General features: G+C 48.6%; 1 protein-coding gene across 50 annotated transcripts in view; it reads right to left on the bottom strand.

Annotated features, from left to right (window-relative positions):
- Positions 1 to 25,021, bottom strand: part of MAP4K4 (mitogen-activated protein kinase kinase kinase kinase 4) — a 183,248-nt gene that overhangs the window by 69,659 nt on the left and 88,568 nt on the right. The window lies entirely within an intron of this gene.

The following is a 25,021-nucleotide window of genomic DNA, read 5'->3' as shown; positions in this document are numbered from 1 at the left end:
GCCCAAAAATCCGACCTCCACTTTCCTCACATGGACTAGGTCATGAGGAAGTGAACTGGAGATATGTATTTTCTCTTTATACTAATCAGTAAACCTACAGGACCTGGGCTATAAAGACTATAGAAAAACAAAAGGAACAATGCTGAGGTAGAATAGGAAAAGGAAAACACTGATCATAATTTTGTTGGTGGTAAGAGCAGGCGATTGCTTCTGAAGTTCAAGCAGCTGCGTGCGCTGTGCAGGCTCAGTTCTCCTCCAGCGCTGAGCCCGCCCTCACAGCAGCAGGTACCCAGGGCCTGCAGTGTCCCCCAGGACAGAGCAAACGCTGCTTCTCTGCTCCCAGGCGGAGCGCCTGAGAATAACAAAGGATCATGAAGGACTCCGAGAACTGGTTCCAACCACAGTGAATTTTTACCCATTTAAACTCCCTGCAGGCCTACATTCAGGGCTCCCCTCCCCAGAGTGAAACACCATGTGCAGGTTGGCAAACACGCTGGGCGCAGGGTGGCTGGGAGACACCATGTGATGAATCCATGACTTGGGAGCATCCATCCCTCCTCTCGCTGCTATGATTAGAGCAGTGACTATCACCCATCTGACCAGGTAAAAGGCGCACAGTACCTCACTCTCACCCAGTAACGAGAGACAGTGTCCGAGAGGCAGGACCTGCCAAGGACTTGGAGCCAGGACAGCTGGAACCCTAGTGAGGGCTGATGGTGCTAACATGGGGTTTGTATTGTCTCTAGATACAGTAATAATGAACTGAGCTCCGAGTTCACACCTCCTTTAACCATTTGTTAAGAACAAGCTTGGTGGTCTCAGCCCAACATTTAAATACACCCCACCTCCACCACCTGGCACAGGAGACACAACAGAGAACAGATGAGAACTGGGATTTTAAACAAGCCCCACATGAAAGGAGGAACGGGCAGACTAGCAAGACCAGTGTGTGCAGCTCGTGGGGAGGCTGTCCAAAGGCCTGCTCTTCACTCCCCTCCCGTGAGGCACAACCAGACACACAGGCAGGAAGAAGCACTGGAGTTTAGGTAACTGAGAGAGGCGAGAGGACATTCTGGAGAGAAAGGTAAGGCCCCTGCTGGATGCCTCCTGGGCCGGGCCGGCAGCTGCTGGCCCACACAGTGCTTCAGTGCAGCTGATGCCAATTAGCATTTTGGACTCCAGCCAGCGGAAGTCAAGCCTCCCAGAAAAGGCCTTTGTCCCAGGCTGGCAGGGTTCTCTGCTGCCTCCCCTGGCTGCGATGGGGGCGGGAGACCAGAGAACAGTGGTAATGTTCAAAGGCAACTCTGGTTTGTGTATGAACCAAGTGACGCAGCCGCCCACCCGCCATCTGAGCACGCAGGGGTGCGTATTAGTAACTTTTTTTAAGCAACTCCTTAAAATGTTGATTTAAACTGCTGGTACCTACGTTCTCTCTCCTTCCTGATGGCAGTAACTACGTGAAGAGATGGACTGCACACCCGCTAGAGATGAGTCGGCCGCCGGCCACGTTCTGAGCTGGCCTTCCTCCCAGCAGGCCTCCCCAGGACTCACCACCGGGGCAGGGGAACAGAGGGGCCCTCCCTGTTCACACGTGTAAGGGGATGCACACTAGAATGGAAGTTTCCGTTTTCTGAACCAGTTTATACGTTTGTGTGACTGTGCACAGGGAGGCAAAGGAGACCACCTCTCACTTGGCAATCCCGGCTGGAGCTGAGGTTATTATCATTACACCTCACTGAATTAGCCAAAATTAAAATTTTTGACCCAAACAGACAAGTTATACCATTTAAACTCCCTGACAATTAAACCCAGGGGGAACAAAACTAAACAGAAAAGATTTTAGAACAAAGTTCAGGTTATCTGGTCAAAGGAGGGGATGGCATGTTCTTTAAAATTAACCAGCCCAGGTTAAAAATTACAAAACCAACATAACTGGAGTGGAAATCAGTTATGACATCTTGCTCAAGAAAAAACACTACTTTGAACCATTTTAGACACAATGACACGCTCTCGTTTTGCTGCTGAATCAGTGAACTTCTGGGATGCCTAAGCCCCCGGTTTAGAACTACGCTCCCTACAACGACGCCTGTGTAGGCGGCGCCTCCGCATGGACCTGGCGAAGTTGAACAGAAACCTCTGGAAAGGGCTCCCCATTCCAGATCCCGGGAGCGCGAGGAGCCACGTAAGAGGTAAGAATCCAGAAGGAGTGGAGCCAGGCGTGGCTGACTCGCAGGTTCCAGACCTCAGTGAGGAAGTGCCTGCAGGTGGGAAGCTCGCGGCCAACAGCAGGAGCCTGTGGACCTGAGTCACTGCAGCCTCGGGCCTCGTAGGGGGCTTCAAGAGTGAGGAGCTGCTGCTTATGATGAGCAGAGAAAGCGGTTTCTTTCTTTAATACATTTTATTGATTTTTTACAGAGAGGAAGAGAGAGGGATAGAGAGTTAGAAACATCCATGAGAGAGAAACACTGATCAGCTGCCTCCTACACAGCCCCTACTGAGGATATGCCCGCAACCAAGGTACATGCCCTTGACCGGAATCGAACCTGGGACCCTTCAGTCCGCAGGCCGACGCTCTATCCACTGAGCCAAACCAGTTAGGGCAGTTGTTGGCAAACTGCGGCTCTCGAGCTACATGCGGCTCTTTGGCCCCTTGAGTTTTTAGCAAAGGCCAGCTTAGGAGCACCCTAATTAAGTTAATAACAACGTGCCTACCTATATAGTTTAAGTTTAAAAATTTTGACTCTCAAAAGAAATTTCAATCGTCGAACTGTTGATATTTGGTTCTGTAGACTAATGAGTTTAGCTGACCTCTGAGTTAGGGCGAGAAAGAGGTTTCTTGAGAAGTCCTCCTGGTGCAGAGGCCCTGAGGGCTGCAATAATGACCTTGAGACTGGGAGCACCACACGCTGAGCTGAGACAGGGCGGCTCTGATGGTGAAAGAGCCTCCTCTGGGGGTTAGCGCTGTCCATGGGCCACAGGCCACAGGCAGGCGCTTGTGAGAGGAGGGGCGAAGGAGGGAGGCAGTCCTTCGAGAAGCTCACTGCTGCCCTCGTCAGGCGGTCCGCAGCCACTCCGCCTCCAGCAGCCCCACATCGGGCGACCCCTCCACCAGCTAGATGGCCACGTGCTAACTTGCAGGAATAGGGAACCTTGTCTGTCAGGGCCATTTGGATATTGATACCATCATTCGTGGGCCACACAAAGTTACAAACTTGAACATCGGCCTGCTATAACTGGTCACACATTTAACACACCCCAATGCCTTGGCAGGACCAGACCAAAGGATTCCGCAGGCTGTATGGGGCCCGAAGGGCGACGGTCCCTACCCCTGTGCTAACGGCTCAGATGATCGTTAGCATTTAGCAATAAAAGGTTTATGTGTTTACATTTGTTAAGTCATAGTTACTGGGTGACTGGTTTGTAAGGTCACATAGGTTTCAGGCGCGCATGTCTATGAACCATGTGCTCACCACCCCAAGTAACAATCAAGTATTTTAAATTAAGGTATATACTTTGGTTTTTAAATTTTTAAAATGTCTTATTGATTTTTTTAGAGAGAGGGAGGGAGAGAAAAAAATTGATCACCTCCTCCTGCACACCCCCTACTAGTGATCAAGCCCATAAACCCAGGCCTGTGCCTGACCAGGAATCCCAGCCGTGACTCCCAGTGCTTGGTGCGGTGCTCAGCCAACTAGCCACACCAGCCACAGGATACACTTGGGTTTTAGACCAATGCTACTGCACACGTAACAGGCGGCAGGACAACGCAATCATAACTGTTAGGTGCAGCCGGAGCCAAAACATGCCTGCGACTTGCTTTACTTTGACGGTCACTCACGGCGGCGATCGGGAACCCACAATGTCTCCAAGGTATGTCTGTCCTGCTACTGGGGACCCTGAAGTGTGGTCACCAAGAATAGGACCTGATACCTAGACACTGGGTGAAATGGGAAACAAATCTTCCAGGTAAACCCCAGGGTGGCCAAAATTAAATCCTCCACTAAAACACCTGACTACTAATTAAAGGAAACCAGAATATGTCAACCCAAAACATGCTTCTCTGACATACGGTTATTTTTAACTAGAAGCGCCTGGAAAAGAGCAGGTGCAGGCACTCTGGCCTCCCTCTGGAAGCAAGAGATAAAACTCCCACTTTAAAGACGTCCTCCCTTTACCAATGGGGAAAACTGATCACCAGAGACAGGGAGCTGAGGTCAAGAGAATCTGTACAAACACACCTTGTTATAACAACTCTTGCCCAGCGACGTGGCTCAGTGGTTGAGTGTCGACCTGTGAACCAGGAGGTCACGGTTCAATTCCCCTTCAGGGTACATGCCCGGGTTGCAAACTCAATCCCCAGTGTGGGGTATGCAGGAGGCCGCCGATCAAGAATTCTCTCTCATCATTGACGTTTATATCTCTCTTCCCTTCCTCTCCGAAATCAATAAAAATATAAAAAATAAATAACTCTCACCTTCCTTTAGCCTCCCCATATAGTTTCCTTTCCCACAACTGCCTGTCCTTGTTCAACCAAGTATGAAAGCATTTGGTTTGTACTGCTTCTTGGGCTTGGAAACTTACCCATGGCGGTAAATGGGGCCCAGCATCGCCCACCATGCTGTCTTATCTTCCGGACCTGCCAGAGGACACCTTAAAGAGACTCAAACAATGCCCGCCAGTGTGGCTCCGGGGTTGAACGTTGACCTGTGAACCAGGAGGTCATGGTTCGATTCCCGGTTAGGGCACATGCTCAGGTTGTAGGCTCAATCCCAGTGGGGGGCATGCAGGAGGCAGCCAATCAAGGATTCTCTCTCATCACTGATGTTTCTCTCTCTCTCCCCCTCTCCCTTCCTCTCTGAAGTCAATAAAAACATTTTTTTTTTTTTTTTTTAAAGAGAGAGACTCAAACAACTATAATTAGGCAAAACATATACAAGAGTCTAAGTCATGGACCATGAGGCACTGGAGGACAGTGACCCTGAGACAGGAAATTCGAGGAAAGCGCTACGGCGGCCTGGCTCGCTGCCCTGGGAGGCCTCCAGACTGCGGCACAGGGACGGGGCCCAGCAGAGCAGAGGATCCGAGCTGAGGAGCCAGAGCTCGCCAGACAGGACCCGGAGGAGACAGCTGCGGGGCAGAGGGAGCTCGGGATGCCCGAGTGCCGGCAGAGCCCTGCTCACACCTCCTCGGAGAGGGCCCCGGGGCCTGGGCCAGGGTGTGCAGGGCTCACAAGGACAGGCAGCAGTGCCTGCTAACACTGACCAGATGGAAGGCGCATCCTTCTCAGGAAGCTAGAGCACGCACGCGAGGCTCTGCTCAGCGGGGGAAGCTCAGCCCTCGCTCCGTGCTGGTCCGATCCCCGCCAAGGAACCTTCACAACAATGGTTCCAAGTAAGTAACTGCATCCCAGAGCAAGCTCAGAATATAAAGTATCCAAGACGCAATTACGGGGGAAAACCACATGTCTAGCATTCAAATAGAAACTACCAGGCATGCAAAGAAGCAGGAACAAACACACATGGGGGTGGAGGGCAACAACCAAAAGGCACCCAGAACCATCAATAGCACAGGTGATACAAAAGGAGCAGACAAAAACGAAAAATGCGAGACTCACTTTGTTATTTATATATGTTCCGTTAAATTAGTGCATTTAGAAAGCATCAACTTGGACTTACAGATGTTTCAACTCCTCATACAGGTGGAAGAGTCAGCCCCACACATCGTATAGATCATGTTCCCACTTTTCCACAACTAAAAGCATATAATCATATGTTTTAAAAATCTAAACCACACATAGGAAAAAAAAAAAAAGAACAAAATTAATGTGTGCAATCAGCTGCTTTTGATAAGATTAAAATAATGTTTGTTTGATCTCCATTACTATAAGCAAGCTATTAGTTTATGCCTGAACCAAAAGTATAAAAATCGCTGCCCTAGCTGGGTGGCCCCGTTCAATAGAGCACACACACACACACACACACACACACACACACACACACACAAATAAGTGCAGGTTTGATCCCATCGGGTTGGGACGTGAAGGGGAAGCAACTATGGCTGCCCCCCTCCCTCCCCCCTTCTGATAGAAACATTTCCTTGAATGAGAATTTTAAAAAAGAAATGAAAATTGCCAAAATGACCCAAGTAACTGCTCTACAGACTGTAGTTGGAAAAGAGCAGGGAATGATGGGATGGAGCTTACAGAGCACAGTGATTCTCCAGTTCTTGAGAGCATAGCGGTCAAGCAGAGATTTTTGGTGTCAGTTTTACTTAATCCTTCCCTCTCTCTTCCTGCCTCCAGCCTCCCCTTCATAAGCTGCTCTCATTTATGCTTATATTATCTGTATATTCATGATACAACACAGTAGGTGAGTGAAAAAAGGAAAAAGAAGAAATCAAACAATGATCACTCAGAGAAAAGTAATAAATCTTCCCTTGGTTAGTGATCTTTTAAATGTGGTGTTAATCCAAAATCAATAGGGCCTCTGTCCTATTAAAACTTTGCTCCAGTACCAATCAGGGCAGCAGGAAATAAGCCTCTGTTCAAACGTGTGTACAGTGCAATTTTTTTGCAAATTATTAACCTCGCTGTAGATCATCTTATGTCTGCAAAGGGACTCCCCTTAGTTGTGAAGCAGCAGTTTGCATTCACACACGACAGCTGCGCTAATGCGCATGCCACGCGCCTGGAAACATACAGTGCCCTAGAGGAAGCAGGCGGAAGCCTCTGCAGGGGGAAGCAGGAGACTGTTGCCAAGAGGAGTGACCAGGTCCTCATGGCTTCCTTCAGGCAGCAGACAGTTCAATTCCTGACATTCGCCACTGAGTGCAGTGGCAGCGTCCAGGCAAGACGCTCGCCCAGCACTGCCACGCCCACACCCACGGAGAAGCAGCACCTGAGACCACTCCCACATTGCTCACACTTCATCGCCTCTGTGATGCCAGCCACCCGGTGCAAAGGAAAGCTACCCTGTTTCCCCGAAAATAAGACAGTATCTTATATTAATTTTTGCTCCCAAAGATGCGCTAGGTCTTATTTTCAGGGGATGTCTTATTTTTCCATGAAGAAGAATACAGTACACATTTATTGTTAAATGAAAGGAAATTTATTACCTGTATACGATACGGTAGTACAGTAGTTGTCAACATAAACCAGACAAACTGTGAATCCTACAGTATCAAGAATTTACTCATTTACTCAATGACAATCATGTCATCATCTTCTGGAACATCATCATAACAATCCAATTCCTGAATTTCCTGGCAAATTTCTTGTGACTCCATTTCTTTCAGAATCAGTGGACCAAATCTCTTATGTTTAGCCTAGGGGGGCCTTATTTTTGGGGGATGCCTTATATTTCACTCAGAAGGAAACCTGTAAGTAGGTCTTATTTTCAGAGGATGTCTTATTTTCGGGGAAACACGGTAGAATTACCTTTTGCTTTATAAGCTGAGCATTTGAGACAATTCTAAATACAAAGCATTCCTGAAGCAGCTGTGCGCACAGACCTGGTGATCTCGGCGACATTATGGCTGGCTCACTGCCCTTCCACAGATGCCAGTGGGCAGGTGATCCACAGTACACTTTGCAGGCTTTCCACACTCACTGCTGGGACGGAGTAAGGGCCAAGCAAGGCTCCCAGTGCGCAGTTAAACCAACGGCCAGCCACAGAAACGGTCCACACACTGCATGCACTAGGAGGGAGAGTTGTACATGGCCACGCTGTGTGTGCATGCACTAGGAGAGTTGCAGGCGGTCTCACTGTGTGCATGCGCTGGGAGGGAGAGCTGCACCAGTGTCACCTGCCTGCCTGCTGTCGCTAGAACCGGTCCACCGCCAGAGACAAGCAGTGTGCTGAGCTGCACAGGGCGCGGTGACACGCTGCAGGGCTCCTCGTGAGAAAATGTGAAAAGATGCCCCAAACCCAGACACTAGAAGACTGGGAGGAACTGACAACCTTGGCTTTGAAACCAGATCAGCCAGAAGCGCGCTGGCTCACTGCGGAGACTGGGAGTCACCTTCTCAAGTCCCAAGCTGGGAGGGGCGGGACCCCTCAGCGCACACATGGAGGTGGCTGCGCGACATGGCAGCACTGTCGTCCTGAGACGTGTTCTGAACACAATGCCTACAACTGCCGATGCTAAGAGATACATGTAGTTAGTTGATCGGAAGATGAACTTCCTGATCAATGTGACTTCAAATTGTGAATTAATTGCACGCAGGAACAAAGTGTTTTACAGAAATCTTTTGTCTTAGAGCATAAGGCAGGAACAGGAGTGATATTATACCACTTAAACAGGCCAACAAGAGCAAGGTTCCCACAAACTTTGAAGACGCAAATACACACCCACTCCAACAAGCAGCACGGAGCTCTGCAGCAGCAACTGGAAGCAAAGTGTCGGCTTCTCTTTCATTCAGATCATCAGGAAGACGAGAGCTTAGCAAGCTTTTTGTTAGTCATCACTTTATATGAACTTCAGGGTGGCCTGCTACAATTTCACAAAACTGTCCTAAGTCACTTTGGCCTAAAAACAGCTCATTAAGGATTATGTTCATCAACCCACTTTTCCCTCCCCTACACATCTGCAGGTGTGCATGCACTAGGAGGGAGAGCTGCATGCGTCCACACTGTGTGAGTGCGCTGGGAGGGAGAGCTGCACGTGGCCACACTGTGTGAGTGCCCTGGGAGGGAGAGCTGCACGTGGCCACACTGTGTGAGTGCACTGGGAGGGAGAGCTGCACGTGGCCACACTGTGTGAGTGCACTGGGAGGGAGAGCTGCACGTGGCCACACTGTGTGAGTGCACTGGGAGGGAGAGCTGCATGCAGCCACACTGTGTGTCTGCTGGGAGGGAGAGAAGCAGGCAGCCTCACTGGAGAGATCTGGCAGGTAGCCTTGGATTGGACAGACCCGTCCCTTAGGGCAACAAGCAGGACACTCCCTGAAGAACAACAAGGCCCCCTGCATCTGAAGGACTATAAAGCAAAACACAGGGTGAGTTTGTGGGGTGCCTCCTGAGGCAGCCTGGCTACCACAAAGTAACTGTTATAAAACTGAGCCCCTTAATGAAAAAAGGAACCACAAACTACCACAGGCTAGCCTCCGGGCATGGGGGGCTGGTTTCTTCCTGGGGAGGAATGAAGAAAGGAACAAAGACAAGTACCTCACCACCACCATGACATCTACAGGGTCACTGCCTCCAACAGAATCTCCGCTGCACAAGGAACCAGACTCAGAGAGACCAAATGCAAACTAGTCAGTTATATGTTCACATAAAGCATTTCCTCAGTGAAGAGCTTGAAAGGCCACTGACCACCTCAAGCCCACAGGCACAAAGGACACTCCCATGTGGAGCCTGCGAATTCCTCCACAGGCACCAGCAGTCCGGCCACCAACTGCACCTCCTGTGACCCAACTACGAGGTGCAGCAGCGCCATCACCTTCTGGGCAGCCTTTTGAGAAGAGCCACGCCCTTGGGTATGCCCATCCACTGGTATAAATGCACCCAATCCACCCACTTCTTACAGATGCAGCATGTGGGCACTGGGAAGAGAGCAAGCAGGGACAGGGCACGGGCAGGGCTGCTAGTGACATTAGGAAAGGACACCAGCTGGTCCCCAGGAGCCGGGAACAGCAGCCTCAGGGAGATCCAGACTAGAGAAGCTGCCTGATGCAGCATGAAGCAGGACCCTCCAGGCCAGCAAATCTCCCTGCACATTCTCAGAGCCCAGGCTAAGAAAGGTGTCAAGAAAGCAAAACAAATCTGTGAGAGAAATCCAAAAACCCCCTTTCCTGCCAGGCTCAGTGTAAATGGGGACCCTCCCATCTGATTCCATCAATGGTACCCAATCACAGGGCAGGGCCTACACTCCCTGCACATTCAGTAACTAGTCTCCTCCTGCCCTGACGTGTGGGCTGAAGGGGGCACAGGAGCTCCTGTCTGCAGGTAGCTGGACTGGCCTCTCTGAATAAGCTACGGCACAGAATGGGGGGACTGAGCTTAAATGTAAGGTTCCTAAGGCTCACAATCCTTACAAAGAAAGCCTCAGAAGAAAGGAAGAGAAATGCCTCTGGAGTTAAGGGTCCAGTGTAAATAAACGGTTAATTGGGTACTTGCTATTCAGAGCAAAGATCCCCTCAGTGGTTGATTTTAATTGATGACAATGACCATCCTTAATTACTTGGGGGAAAAGTCATAAGATCCTATCTAATAAAAGACTAATATGTAAATTGACTTTCACTCCAACACACAAGATGGGTGCCTCCATGTGGTCAAAGATCCTGTCCCCGGGAGATCCAAGATGGCAGCTTAGGTAAACATCTAAACTGTTGCCGTGCACAACTTCAAAACTACAACTAAAAGACAAAACGTCTATCACCCAAAACCATGAGAAAGCTGGCAAGGGGAAGTTCTACAACTAGACGGAAAGAGAAAAGAGCATTCAGGGAACAAGTGCAAAAAAACTGAGGTATGGGGACATGCACGCATGATATGAGCTGGCAGCGGATCCTGGCTGGCGGCGGGCATTGCTTTCTTCAACGCGAAGAGAGAAAAGCTCCCAATCTCTCTGAAATATAGTTGCTGGAGAGAAGCTGGACTGTGGTCAAGAATAACTGTTTTCTGTGTGGGGCGCGAGATGCAGGGACAAAGTCAGAGGCAGAGATGACTAACAGGCAGCCATCCCTGTTGGCCACGCCCCAGCCTAGTGATGTCCTGAGACTCTGCCCTGAGACTCTGCCCCGCACAATCTACAAACACACCCAAGCTCCAAGCAGTGGCTTTGCATATGAATGGCCTTCTCTATTGCAGTTTAACCTAGCTAACATGCAACCTGGTGCAGACAGCTCCAAAGCCTCCAAGCTCCAAGCAGGGAGGAGAGGACTGTGGTTCTCACTGGAGCTCCTGCAGAGTGGCCTCAGACAGTAGCTGAACTGCACTCCATTGGAGATCCATAAGCCAGTTTATCTAGTGGTCAGTGTGAGACAACAGATTTCAACTACTTAAATCCGTAAGTGATACATTCAAGAGGCGGACTCAGTCAGTGCCAAATCCCCACTGAAACAAGGCCTGCACCATAAGCGTGTCTCCAGCGCAGCAGTTCTCCATTACAGACACAGTGGGTCCTCACAGCCAATTTGCCTGGAGATCAATTCCTCCCAGTGCACCAACAGCAATCAAGGCTTAACTACACCAAGACTTTGCACTCAGCCCACAGAGGGGTGTACCAAGAGCAACCACCTCAGATGATTGGGGAAGCTGAGCTACTGACCCCTATAGGTCACCAACCACACAAAGCCACTCCATCAACACAATGAGGCAGCCAAAATGAGGAGACACAGAAGCATGTCACCAATGGGAGTGATGGAGGAAAATAAACTACTGGACAACACAAGAGTTCAGAATCACATTTATAAGGTTATTTAAGAATCTTCTAAAAATAGCTGAGAAACTTGAAGAGACCTTCAAGGACCTTAATGAAAATACCAACACCCCCCCCCCCAAAAAAAAAAAAAACAGAAAAAACAACAACAAAAAACAGAAAAGGACCAGTCAGAAATGAAGCATACACTGTCTGAAATAAAGAACATACAGCAACTCAACTGTAGATCAATGCACCCCAAGAGTCAAACCAAAAATCTGGAATATGAGGAAGCAAAAAACACCCAACCACAGAGGCAGAAAGAAAGAAGAATCCAAAAAGTGTGAGGATAGGAGCCTCTGGGATGGCTTTTAGTGTACCAACATCCAGCTTTTTGGGGTGCCAGAAGAAGAGAGAGAGCAGAATATTGAAAGCCTATTGAAAGAAATAATGACAAAAAACTTTCCCTACCTGGTGAAAGAAATAGACTTACAAGTTCAGGAAGCTCACAGAACCCCAAACAAGAGGAATCCAAAGAGGACCACACCAAGACACATCATAATTAAAATACCAAGGGCAAAAGACAAAGAGAGGATCTTAAAGCAGCAAGAGAAAAACAGTTAGTTACCTACAAGGGAGTACTCATACAACTGTCAGCTGATTTCTCAACAGAAACTATGCAGGCAAGAAAGGAGTGGCAAGAAATATTCAAAGTGATGAACAGTAAGAACCTATAACCAAGATTACTCTACCCAGCAAAGCTATCATTTAAAATTGAAGGTCAGATAAATAGGTTCACAGACAAGAAAAAGCTAAAGGAGTTCACCACCACCAAACAAGTATTACATGAAATGCTGAAGGAGGAGGAGGAGGAGAAGGAGGAGGAGAAGGAAAAAATTATGAACAAAAAGACATCAAATATATACCTACCAACAAGTGAATAAAAAATCTGAAGAACAAAATGGGCTGGTGAATATAATAGAATCAGGAACATAGAAAGGGAATGGACTGACAATTCTCAGGGGGAAGCAGATCTGAAGGGTGCAGAAAGAGATTGGACAAAAATCTTATACCTATGGATGAAGACAGTGGCAGGGGTAAGGGCATGTGGGGGGGGGGGGGAGGGGAAGAGGAACACCTGTAATAATCTGAACAATATTTATTATTAAAAAAAAAAAAAAAAAAAAAAAAAAGATCCTGTCTTCATGTGGACACAGATGGCCTCCACAAAATGGCCAGCAGAGGAGGGCAGTTGGGAGGGTCCAGGCCTGCAGGGAGGGCAGTTTTGGGCAATCAGGCCAGCAGGAGAAGGCAGTTGGGAGGGACTAGGCCTACAGGGAGGGCAGATGGGGGCGATCAAGCCAGCAGGGAAGGGAAGTTAGGGATGACCAGGCAGGCAGAGTAGGGAAGTTGGGGGTGACTGGGCCTGCAGGAAAGGGCAGCTGGGAGGGACCCAGGCTTGCAGGGGAGAACAGTTGGGGGGACCAGGCCTGCAGGGGAGGGCAGATGGGGGCAATCAAGCCAGCAGGGAAGGAAAGTAGGGGAGGGGGGAGGAAAGAGACCAGACTAGCAGGGGAGAGCAATTAGGCAATGAGGCTGGCAGTGGAGGGTTGTTAGGGGTGACTGGGAGGGTTGTTAGGGGTGACTGGGTTGGCAGGGGAGGGCAGTTGGGGGGGGGGGGGGGGGGAAGGCCTGCAGGGGAGAGCAGTTAGGGGTGATCAGGTTGGCAGGGGAGGGCAGTTAGGGGCAATCAGGCTGGCAGGGGAGCAGTTAGGCTGGCAGGGTAATGGTTAGGAGCAATCAGGAAGGCAGGAAGGCGAGTGGTTGGAGCAGTCCTGGTTTTTGAGAGGGATGTCCAACTGCCTGTTTAGGTCCAATCCTGGTAGGGGTCCCAGATTGGAGAGGGTGCAGGCTGGGCTGAGGGACACCCCCCCAACACCCTGTGCACAAATTTTATGCACCGGATCTCTAGTCTTAGATATAATAAATACATTCTGGAGATGTTTGTGTTTTAAGTGGCATTTTGAACTTTTTCAGATATTATAAAAACAGTGTCCATCAGAGAACACTTCCCCAGCCATGCCAGTGCCAGCACCGAGGAGGGCGAAAGCCTGCAGACTGTGCACAGATTACAGCATGTACAAGTTCATACCATCTAACATAAACATAACTAGGCCAGGGCACACACAGTGAATACTGGCATAAAGAAAAACCCCAGTGGTACCACAAAATCTTCCCTCTAAAAATGTACAGGATCTGCTAAGAAATGCATCTGAAGTACAGCGATCCTGTTAGATATGACTCACACTAACTCACACGGATTGTCTGGCCAAAGTCTGCAGTGCTGGCTCTGCTACCTGCTATACCAAATGGCTACCTGATAAACTCCAGATGAAGAAAGCAGCACAGGCCACGGGCCCTGGACTGAGTGGGTTACAGGTACTTTTAACTCATCGAGGTCTCCAGGTCTGCACATAACACATCCTGGCTCCTGAATGGCTGTGTCTTCTCTATAAGGAAGTATACTTGACATAATTTCATCACAAACAAAATCGTTTTCATCATTACTGGGGATGAAAACTTCATTCTCAGATCAGACGATTTGGAGGCTGGTGCGGCCACACCCAGCTGTGCCTGCCCATCAGAAGTGACATCAGAGAGCAGCTGGCAGCCTTGCTCCCTCCCAGCACTGCCACCTTGGATGCTGGAGATGATAGATAAGCAAATACTACCGTGTTTCCCCCAAAATAAAACATCCTCCGAAAATAAGACCTACTTACAGGTTTCCTTCTGAGTGAAATATAAGGCATCCCCCCGAAAATAAGGTGTGCGCCCCCCCCCCCCCCCCAAGGCTCTGTCTCAGAAAGAAAATTAATTTACCGTAAACTGGTCGCTAGGGCTGCCCCAACTGGTGTCTAGCAACCAGTGACGTTAAGCGGAGTCCTAACGTTACTGCTGTGTGGAGGCCGAGTGGAGGTCAGAGTGAGCGGTGAGCGCAGGGCGGGAAAAAGGAGGAGACTTTCGCAGATGCGTGTAAAAGAACAAGAGGATTAGAGCGGACAGGACGCGGCGAAGGCGGTGAGTGCTGGTCTGTCTCTGCTGACACTACCTGATGCTCACGGCTGCCCTCATAATGACTGAAGATTCTCAGTCAGTGGCAGGCCAGTGACAGTCCACAAGCAGGCCCCAGGGGGTAAATGGTTAGGATAAAGGGGTAGGAGGGATGTCTGGTGAAGGTGTTCAGTGGCACAGGAGTGGGGGGAGGGGGATCACTTAAAATGACACAGGAGGATCAGAAGGGGCAATCAAAATGACACAGGAGGATCAAAAGGAGTTACTAAAATGGTAATCCCCCCTCTGATTCTCTTGTGTCATTTTGATTCCCCTCTCTGATCCCCGTGTCATTTTAAGTGATTCCCCTCCTCCCACCTTGATATCCCAATTCTTTTTTTTTACCCCTAGAAATGACTGCAAAAAGAAAAAAGCTACTCAGTTGGAGTACAAGAAAGGAATCATGGAAAACTCTTGGGCCAAAATCTTACTGCTTTCTGTAAAGAGAAGATGTTGAGTATCCAGTTGGTCCAAAAATGGCCAGCAGAGTATGGTAACCTCATTGAACAAGTGGACAAGGGAAATGCTAAAAAGCGCAAGTGTGGATCAGGTCAGCAACCATTATTTTCCGAGCTGGAAGACCTGATCTGTGAATGGGTTGTTGACAGGAGAGCAAAACCTTTGGTTGTGAATAGGGCTCAGATTCAAGAATTTGCCCTTGCAATGGCACCACAGTTTGGCATAGCCCCCGAAGACTTCAAAGCATCACAACACTGGCTGGATAATTTCCTTCAGTGAAGTGAACTGTCTTAAGAAGATCTGCAACATTGTTTATGTTGGAAGATACTCAAGTTATTAAGCAAGCACTTGCATTCAAGTCCTTTATTGAAGATGCTGACTTCTCTAAATACAATCTTTCCAACATGATTGCTATGAATGAAACTGCAGTGTTTATGGGCCAATCATCTCAAACAACAATTGAACAGCGGGGTGCCTCCTTAGTGTACATTCCCTCCACTGCTTACGAAAGTGCACGTGTTTCCTGTATTTTGGAAATTCGTCTGGATGGCACTAAAATCCCACCTTTAATCATTTCTAAAGGCAAGAAGGAAAATATTGAACGTGTTTTGGGCGTTTTTATTCTTGAAACTGGAAAAGCCTGGGCCACATAAGCAGTTATAAGGAAGTGGGTCGATTTAATGCTGTCGCTTGTTATGCGAGGGAACCAAAGAGGTCTACTAGTCTGGGATACAGCCAGCACTCACCGTGCTAAAGACATGAAGACATTTCTTCAAGAAAGAAAAAGAGATCAGATAATGATTCCCGCAGGAATGACGGCCTATTTCCAGACTCTTGATATTGCAATAAACAAGCCATTCAAAGACAATTTGCACATGGAAATTAATGCTACATTGAAAATAGAATGGAGAGAAATCAGTGTGGAAACTTTGTGGAACCTAAACTGCAAGAAGTTGTGACTTGGGTGAAGAATTCACGGGAGAAAAATCACTGACAGTTGCATTGCAAATGCACTGCGAGCAGGCTACCTTGACAAGAAGTACTCATTTAAAGACAGTGTTATTGCTAAACATGAGAGATGTGGTCCACTGATTCTGAAAGAAATGGAGTCACAAGAAATTCACCAGGAAATTCGGGAATTGGATTGTTATGATGATGTTCCAGAAGATGATGACATGATTGTCATTGAATAAATGAGTAAATTCTTGATACTGTAGGATTCAGTTTGTCTGGTTTGTGTTGACAACTACCGTACTACCGTACCGTATACAGGTAATAAATTTTCTTTATTTTCATTTAACAATAAATGTGTACCATATTTTTCTTCATGGAAAAATAAGACATCCCCTGAAAATAAGACCTAGCGCATCTTTGGGAGCAAAATTTAATATAAGACACTGTCTTATTTTGGGGGAAATAAGGTGTATAGGATAGGTTACTGGATAGATGGGAGAAGAGCATAGTTTCTCTAGTGAGTTCAATTTCTTCCTGCTTATTTGTTATGCAGGCAATAATTCCAGAAATTAAATAACTATGTGGGTCATTCATTTTCTTTTGCATGATTGGTAGTTCTAAATTCGTTTTTCAACTGCTTTATTAAACTACTAGAGGCCCAGTGCACGAATTCATGCACTGGTGGGGTCCCTCAGCCTGGTCTGCGAGATCAGGCAGAAACTGGCTCTCCAACATCCCTCTAGGGTTCCTGGATTGCAGGAGGGTGCAGGCCAGGCCAAGGGACTCCACTGGTGCATGATCAGGGCTGGGGAGGGACATGGGAGGTTGTCCAGTCGGGGAGGGACCGCAGGAGGGCTCCAGGACATGTCCGGCCCATCTTGCTCAGTCCTGATAGGCCAGACCCCAGCAGTAAGCTAACCTACTGGTTCAGGAAACACCACAAAACATGTTCCACAACCTAAGTTACCAATTACTGCTGTTCTCTCAGTTATGACAAAATGTCACACCAAAGACTTTGTTATTTTATAAACATCCTGTCTTTAGAAAGGAGAATGTGCAGACCCTGAGGGCGTTCCTACCTGAAGATGTGTGAGGGGCCAAGGACACAAGCTTGCTTGGAATTTCATTTCTTTGGTTCCATCTCCCTATCTTTATTTCTTTACTAGAGGCCTGGTGCACGAATTCGTGCATGGGTGGGTCCCTCTGGGTGGCCTGAAAGGATCTCAAAACCCACAGTCCAATGCCTCCTGCAGCTCCCACCTGCCACTCCCACTCATCCCAGCCCCACTGTGCCTGCAGGGGGCTCACACCCAATCAGCCCCGACTGGGAGAGACTTTGCACTACCACAGCAGTGCTCGCCAGCCATGGGCCCTGCATCTGGAACCCTCCCCTGGGGTGTGGTCTGTGGGATCAGGCTGAAACCAGCTCTCCAACATCCCCCAAGGGGTCCTGGATTGTGAGAAGGCATAGGCCAGGCTAAGGGACCCCATCGTTGCACAATTGGGCCAGGAATGGACTCAGGGAGGGTTCCAGGGTGTATCTGGCCCATCTTACCCTAGCAGCAAACTAATCTACCAGTAAAAGCATCTGCCCCCTGGTGGTCAGTGTACATCATAGCCCTGGTGGTCAGTGCATGTCATAGCAAGTAGTTTAGCACTTTAGCATATCATTAGCATATTATGCTTTGATTGGTTGTTTGGTTTTGCCATTTGTTCTATTTGCATATTACCTTTTTATTATATAGGTGGATTTCACCCCAAACTCCCATGCCTTAAGGGCAGAAGGGCGGGACCAAGTGGGGGTGAGGGAGGAGTGGGGGGGAGGGCACATGCTGTAAGAACAGCGGGGTCAGTAGAAAAGTTAACCAGCCTCACAAACAGGAGGACAACCCAACAGAGTGGACACCACTGCCAAGGAAGGTGGCAGTTCCGAGAGAAGTCTCTGTGTAACCCCTCACTCCTAGTCACGGAAAGTCAGCAACCTCACTCCTCTTTCTCCTGACTCTTGCAGCTGAGCACATAAAAGTAAATCACAAAAGCAGTGAATCTAAACACAAGAAATAAAGAGGTGGCAGTTCTCCGTATAGCACACATCTCAGCATCTAGTATTCATGAAAGGCGAAGTTCCTACACAGGTCAACAGCAATTCAATCCACCACCTACTGAGTGCGAGAAGGCCTGCAGCTCTGCACCCCACAGGAGAGATGCATTCCCTCAGAGGCCACACAACACATACCGAAAGCAACAAGCAGCAGCAAACCACTCCCCTATGCCACAGCGTGAAGTGAAAGAAGCCAGACAGAAGAGTCTCCCAAGGCTCCACTCCAACATCACACCGGCACAAACACAAGTGAAAGGCAGCCATGGCACCGGAAAGCAGGACGGATGGGTGGGGCGCGTGAGGCGAGGCCAGGAGAGGCACCAGGGCTTCTGGATCTAACAGGTGGTTTACAAGTGGAGTGTGCTCACTTTTTGAAATTTACCTAACTTATAATGGATACCTTTTGTATGCATGTTTTACTTTCTGTTCAAAGGCCTGCACACACCACCCTCAGACACTTCTCCCGGGACTGCCAGCTCTCTGCCCGAGGGTGTGTGCACATCACAAAAGACAGGGCAAAGGAGGACTGGCTCAGTCTTCCGGCCCCCGGCCAGGAAAAAGGCCCTGGACTTGGTGACATCCAGCGGCCCAGGTGGCAGGGCCGTCCCGCAGGCAGGTGCCTATCCAGCCAGGCTGCACGGGCAGAGCTGAGACCCAGGGATCCACTCCCTTCACCTCACCACAGTTTTAAATAAAACCTCGACACTAATGATTCTGGAGTTCATTTCAGACCTCAAACACATACTAAATCGGCGCTCGCCAACCTTTCCGACCTCAGGGACCACCGGTTGGCGACCACTGTACTAAACTATATATAATGTCCAAGGTTCAAAGGGACACAGAAAATCTGGAAAGTGAACGATTCGATTAAAGCAAACAGGAGCTTTGGGACAGAATACGGCTTCATCTTGCCATGTTAGAGTGTAGCATTAAAATCTGGGGCAGCGATTTTCCACCTTTGTCATTTCATGGCACATACACTAATTAGTAAAATCCTGTGGCAAAAAAAAAAAAAATATATATATATATATATATATATATATATATATATATATATATACACTGATCTGACAACAAAAAAAAAAGGTATAATTTTGATTCATTGACATCAACAGCTACTGTTGTGTCGGCTCTTGACAATTTTTTTACAATCTGAGGGAAAACATCCACAGAAACCAGGACCCAGCTGACACCTGCCATTTCCCGGCTCATGAATCCAAACTCATCTGACCAACGCAGCTAGTCCTGGACCATGTTTTTAATAAGACTGAATAATATTATTCCCTAACACTTTTTAATATTTAAAACTATTGCATAAATCAATAGAGAAAATGTATGATTATAGAATAATATAATAAAAACATTCCAGCACGTACACATTAAAATAAGGGCTGTCTCTAACTTTATAAAAAAGATGCTATGTACATTTTTGGCCCAGGCTCAAAGATTTGAATAACTGCAAACTTAGAGATGCCAACGTGTCAGCTGCCACGACATTAAAACCCAACGCCAGAACCACTGCTGCGCTCCCCAAGTGGACTGAGAGCGGCCTGCATGGTGGGGAGGAGCAAGGTGCTACTCTATAACGACGATTCACCCTGGGCAGGCAGGGCATCACTGCTGAACACCAACCGCTGAGTCAGTGGTGAGCATTAGACACACATGAGCAGGGCAAGGACGATGGGCCAGGTTCAGAAGGTCACCAGGCGGACAGCCCTGGGGGCCTAGCCAAGGACAACTGTAGGGTGGGACCTCATTCCCCGAGTGACCTTCCTCCCCAGCAGGTGGCTGGTCCTGTGGTTTGGACCCTTGACCTTCCTCCCAGAGGTAACATCTGGTCCTCAGTTGTAGTTCAGTTCCAGGCCCAGAAGAGCAGCAAAACCAGACAAGTGACCCCTGCCCTGGTGTTGACCATGGTGGAGACCGTGACCCTGAAAGGACACACCAGGAAAGCTGCTGACTGTCCTACTGAGATCTTCCCTGGGACCTCCCCAAGGTCTGCCCCCTACAGCCCTTAGGACACAGCGCCTCCCTCCAGGGAGCAGGACCCTGACTCTTCCTCTACCTCCCTATCCCTGTCCCCAAGGCGAGCTCCCATGTCCTCCTCACTCCCCAGCCCCCAGGGCCTTCTTTGCCTCTGTAACTTGTTCCCTCAGCCCATTTCTTCTATCACTCATTTCTTCCACTTCTGTGGTTTTCTGAATAAATGTTCTTATAGTTGGAGTCTTAGCTCTGAATTCTCTCCTAGCCAGAACCCACGTACCGAGGTTGTTGAGCCCAGGTTTGGTCTGACCCCACCGGTCAGACACCTGGTACCCTTCCCACCGCTGCCAGCATGACACGTTGTGAGGTTCAGCCTGTCTGCCCTCATAGTCGGCAGGATTCTGGAGAAGCCCACCCAGGAGCACCTTGCAGACCCAGACCAGTGCTGGGTACTAGCTGGGCCCCACCAGCTCCTCACTTTGCACTGGACGGGCCTGGGTAAGTTTTCCTTGAAATTCCAGACCTCCTTGTTTTAAGGTAAGAGGCTGACTTTCATTGAGCTATATTTTTTTAAATCCTTGAGGGGGAGCTAAAGGTTAAGTATTGAGAGACCAAATGCTGTAGAGAAGAAGTGAGATTAACTAAGGATAAGAGAGAGAAAAATGGATGGCTGCTTTTTAATTTTGGTCTTAGAAATAACACTGTTTTCTGAGGATCCGAACAACACCCTTTTCTGGATAAGTGAGAGCCTAAACTCGTTCAACTCCAAAGATAAAGGGCAGCTTCCCTCCCTATTAGGCCTCTTCAAGAATCAAGGCTGCTAGGAACATGGAAGGCAGGTCACTAGGAACATGGAAGGCAGGTCACTACTATAGATGAGAGGTGTGGGACCAGTTTTCTAGGCACTCCTGTATGGACAGGCATGATGGAGGGGAAGCTGGCTAAGTATGGAGCCCACAAGCAGGGACGCCTGGCTTGAGACAGACTTCATGCAGAATGGAGCGCACCTGCTGAGCGGAGTGAGTCCATCGTTGAAGTGCCAGCCATCACTGTAGCCGCTGTACTGCCCTCCGAGCACAGGGCAGCACCCTCCACCCAGAGAGCAGTGCAGTGCATCCTCCCCTGACTAGCCACCATGGAGACCACAGTAAGCCTACCTCAGGGCAAGGGGGATGCAGTCCACACCCCAGGTAGCTCCCGGGCAAGAGGGAACCTGCTTGGTTCTCAGCACAGGGCAGCCCAGAGACTACAGGGACGCTTCTAACTCGCGCTTGGAATACACCTGTCTTTCCGTAGCTGGGGAGCAGTCCACAGTGCCTCGAGACACCCAAATCTTACCCCAAGTCCCTCAAGCTCCTTTTGCCACATAGCCTGGCCCCACTGTAAAGCAGGCAATGGAGAGTGCTGACCAGTTAATGGCAGCGTTAAGTTTAATGCTATCATGCAGCTAGACCTGTTTTGCTGGTCCCAGGAAAACGGACTGAGGTTTCATATATCCAAGCTTTTACAGCTCTCAGGGATGACCTCAACTATGACCACCTGTAATTGTTATAGACTCTGAGAGAAAAATATACCCCGGTGGAAAAGAAAAATCTAAAACTGAGTGAATGAATTTGTCAGTTCTTTGAACCCAATTCTTGAGGTGTTACAAATGAAATCTCTACAGAGCCATCGACACCACGAGATGCTGAAAGGTGATGTGAGGCATCTGACACCATGCCTGATGGATAGCACTGTGCAGTTCTGTGAGATTTGATGGCTGTGGAACCAGCTGCCCGATGACTCTTTTAACTTCGTCCCACAGATGTTCAATTGGATTGAGCTCTGGTGATTGTGGGGCCACCTAAGCAAGGGAAAGTCTCCCTAATGGTCTTGAAACTACTCCTGCACAATACGAGCACCATGGCATGGAGCATTGGAAGAAGCCATCTCCATTGGGATACGCCATCAACATGATAGGATGAACTTGATCAGCAATGGTACTTAGGTATGTTGTGCTATTCAGATGTTGTTCCACATGCATTAAAGGCCCAAATCTGCCAGGAAAACATGCCCCAAACCATAACACTGCCCCACCAGCTTGAAGGGTTGTACTCATGCATGTGGGGTGCACGCTTTCATGCTGTTTCCGAAAAATCTTCACTCTGCCATCTGCATGATGCAACCGGAAAATGATTCATCAGACCACATGACTTTTTCCCAATGCTCGACTGTCCAATCCTTGTGCTCCTGTGCGAATTGGAGTCGTTTTATCTTGGTAACTACAGACAGCAAAGGTGTTCAAACAGGCCTTCAGCTTCCATATCCCATACGATGCAGTGTACGGCTAGTTTGCCTACAAACGTCATGTGGTCATAATAATCTGGCCACTCAGTGTATATACATACAATATATGAACAGATATACTAGAGAGAGTCTAAAATTTTCATGGGGTGACTAGGAAAAAATATCTTAAAAGGATTCTTCTTAGGGAGGCGATAAAGAAAATAAGGTTAAGAAACACTGCGGTATTCTATGAGAGTACATTGAAACTGTTAGTTCTCAACATTACTGTCATACTTTCCAATTAAAATAAATCAAAATTCAACCAATTTCTAACTTGTTTTAAGAGCTTTTTTCCAAGAACTTGTACCACTATTAAAAATAAAGATGTACAACTTAGGACCTTTATTCCATCCACAGAAAGACTGAGTAAAGAAGACAATACAAATTAGGAAGTTGAAGTTGAAAAGCAAGATCATTTAAATGTAGAAGTTACCTAAAGTGAGAAAACTCAGCATTCCGCAACCTCGGCAGGGCAGTTCTCTCCCAGTAGACATGAAAGAGGAGGTAGTTGGTTAAGACAGGGAGACAGCAGACAAAATATGACAGAAAGAACAGTTGGAAAAGGAGACACCCAGTGGTTCTCACTGGCAGTGAGGTCTCCCCCACCACCCCGAGGGAGCCAGTGGCAAGCTGCCAGGTCCAGGCAAGAGCAGGAGACAGAGCGGTCAGTTGGCTGAAATGGAAGAACCCAGTACCAAGCGATGAGGCCTGCAACATGTCACTGGCCTCAAGGAACAATAGGTCACGAGGTCCGCGATCTCTCCCATCCTTCCTTTTGTTCTTTTCAGTCCAGACAAGAGTGGCACATTCATGACACTGTGCTCTTCCCACTGAAAGGGGCGAAACTGCTCAGCCCACAGGCCTTGCTCGTTTCCCTCCAGCTAGCCACAGCAGGAAACACCGAGAGCAAGAAAGGCGTCCTGCTCCTCTGGACCCAGTGGGCATGCACCAAAGGTCTCCGCCAGCGGTGATGTGCACTGCTGGGCATGAGGACAGGCTGCAGAGTGCAAGAGCAGAGCACACTTGCTGGACACTCTTGACAACCCAATGTGGAGTCCCTGTTACCCAGGACTGCATGTCTACTGCTATGTCAAGAATGAGGTCTAACGGGAACGCCCTTAGAAGGGGACCAGAACCCAAAACCACAAGGCTGGGCACTGATATACTGACTCCACTGAACTCCACCCTTGGCGGGCACAGAACTCAGACCGCCCCCCACCTGACCTCAAGCTTGGCTGTACAGGGGTCACACCTGGAGCCCTGCTGGACTTCCCCTCTACGGGACGCGCAGGCCCCCCGTGGCTGCCTCGGCACCAGCGGACACCTCCAGCAACCAGGACTTTGTGCCGGAAGCTCCCCTCTCTGTGCGTAACCTGCTTGTGGGGAGGTCTGCCCTAAGAAACGTGGCCCTGCAGAAAACACAAGCAGTAGGTGCGACTCCTTTCGGGACGCTCCCTTGCTCAGGACACAGGCAGAGACTGGCCTTTTCCTGGCTGTTCTTGGCAAGGCTGGATGTTTAAGTTGTTTTCATACCCATACCTCTGGGAGCACAATGCAAGAAAGATGAAAAGTCCCCAGTGAAATCTGAAGCCCAGCAGGCTTCAGGCCCCGTAACCCCTCCCTGTCCTCCAAGGTATATCTCACAATTACCAATCACACACATTTTGTTCATGAAACTAAAAGAAAGTCAAGGTCCATCCATCCTTTACGGTCCAGATTAAACCAGCTCTCTCAACATACTTAGACCCCTATGTCTGAAATAGCTGGTAGTTTCAAAGAGTCAATAAATTGAGAATCGAAGATCTGAGTTCCAGTCCCAGAACGCTAATCAGTAATATCTTCCTCAACAGAGGGGGTGAGCCTGGGAGCTAGAATTCCTCCCTCCTCCATGGGAGGCGACCTGTGATCTGAGGGTTTTCAAATGTGAGGGAGCAGTCCACCCCAGAGGGCTTGTTACAGCCCAGATTGCTGGGCCCCAATCCACAACTGACCTGCATTTCTAACAAGTTCCCAGGGTGAGAATCTACAACTTTAACCCCTTCCTATGCCCAAAGGCCTATTGGAGGAAAGACCTCAGAAGCTGCCAGAACACTGGCTTCATCCAGCGCTCCTACTCAGGTGAGAGCTGTGGTGAAACACCCCCATACAGCACCGCCCAGCTCCAAGTCAGCCTCTGCTCTTGTTGCAACACCCCAGAAATGAGTGGCCCCATAACAAGCACAATAATGCCCCGAAGCTGCATGGCAGCACGTGGGTAGGAGGCGGTCTGTCAGTCTAACCTTCTCTAAGTGGTTCATCAAAATGCACACCTACTTATGTATCGGGTCTAGTAATAATTAATGTCGTTTTTTAACATTCGTTTAAAATCTTGCTTGGCGTTGACTTGTATTGACATAACCTTCAAACACGTGGTATCTACAGAACGTGTGAAGTGCAATTAACAAGTTTTGCTTGAAAAAGTTTGTGTTTGGTTTGGTTTTTGTTGCAAAACTAGGGCTAAGAAGATGGCGGATGAAGAGCATATTCGGCACTGCATGCTTTACGAGTTCCAATTAGGAAGAAAAGCAAGTGAGGCTGCAAAAAACATCTGTAGTGCTCTTGGTCAAGATGTAGTTAGCACCAGAAAATGCCAGCGTTGGTTTGAGAAATTTCGCGAGGGAAATTTTTCGTTAGATGACAAGAGTGGTCGAGGCCGTGTGTCCAATTTTGATCAAGAAGCTCTTCAAG

Source organism: Pipistrellus kuhlii, unplaced genomic scaffold (genome assembly GCF_014108245.1).
Source record: "Pipistrellus kuhlii isolate mPipKuh1 unplaced genomic scaffold, mPipKuh1.p scaffold_m20_p_27, whole genome shotgun sequence".
Classification (NCBI taxonomy): Eukaryota; Metazoa; Chordata; class Mammalia; order Chiroptera; family Vespertilionidae; genus Pipistrellus; species Pipistrellus kuhlii.
This window is presented reverse-complemented; position numbering and strand designations above follow the sequence as displayed.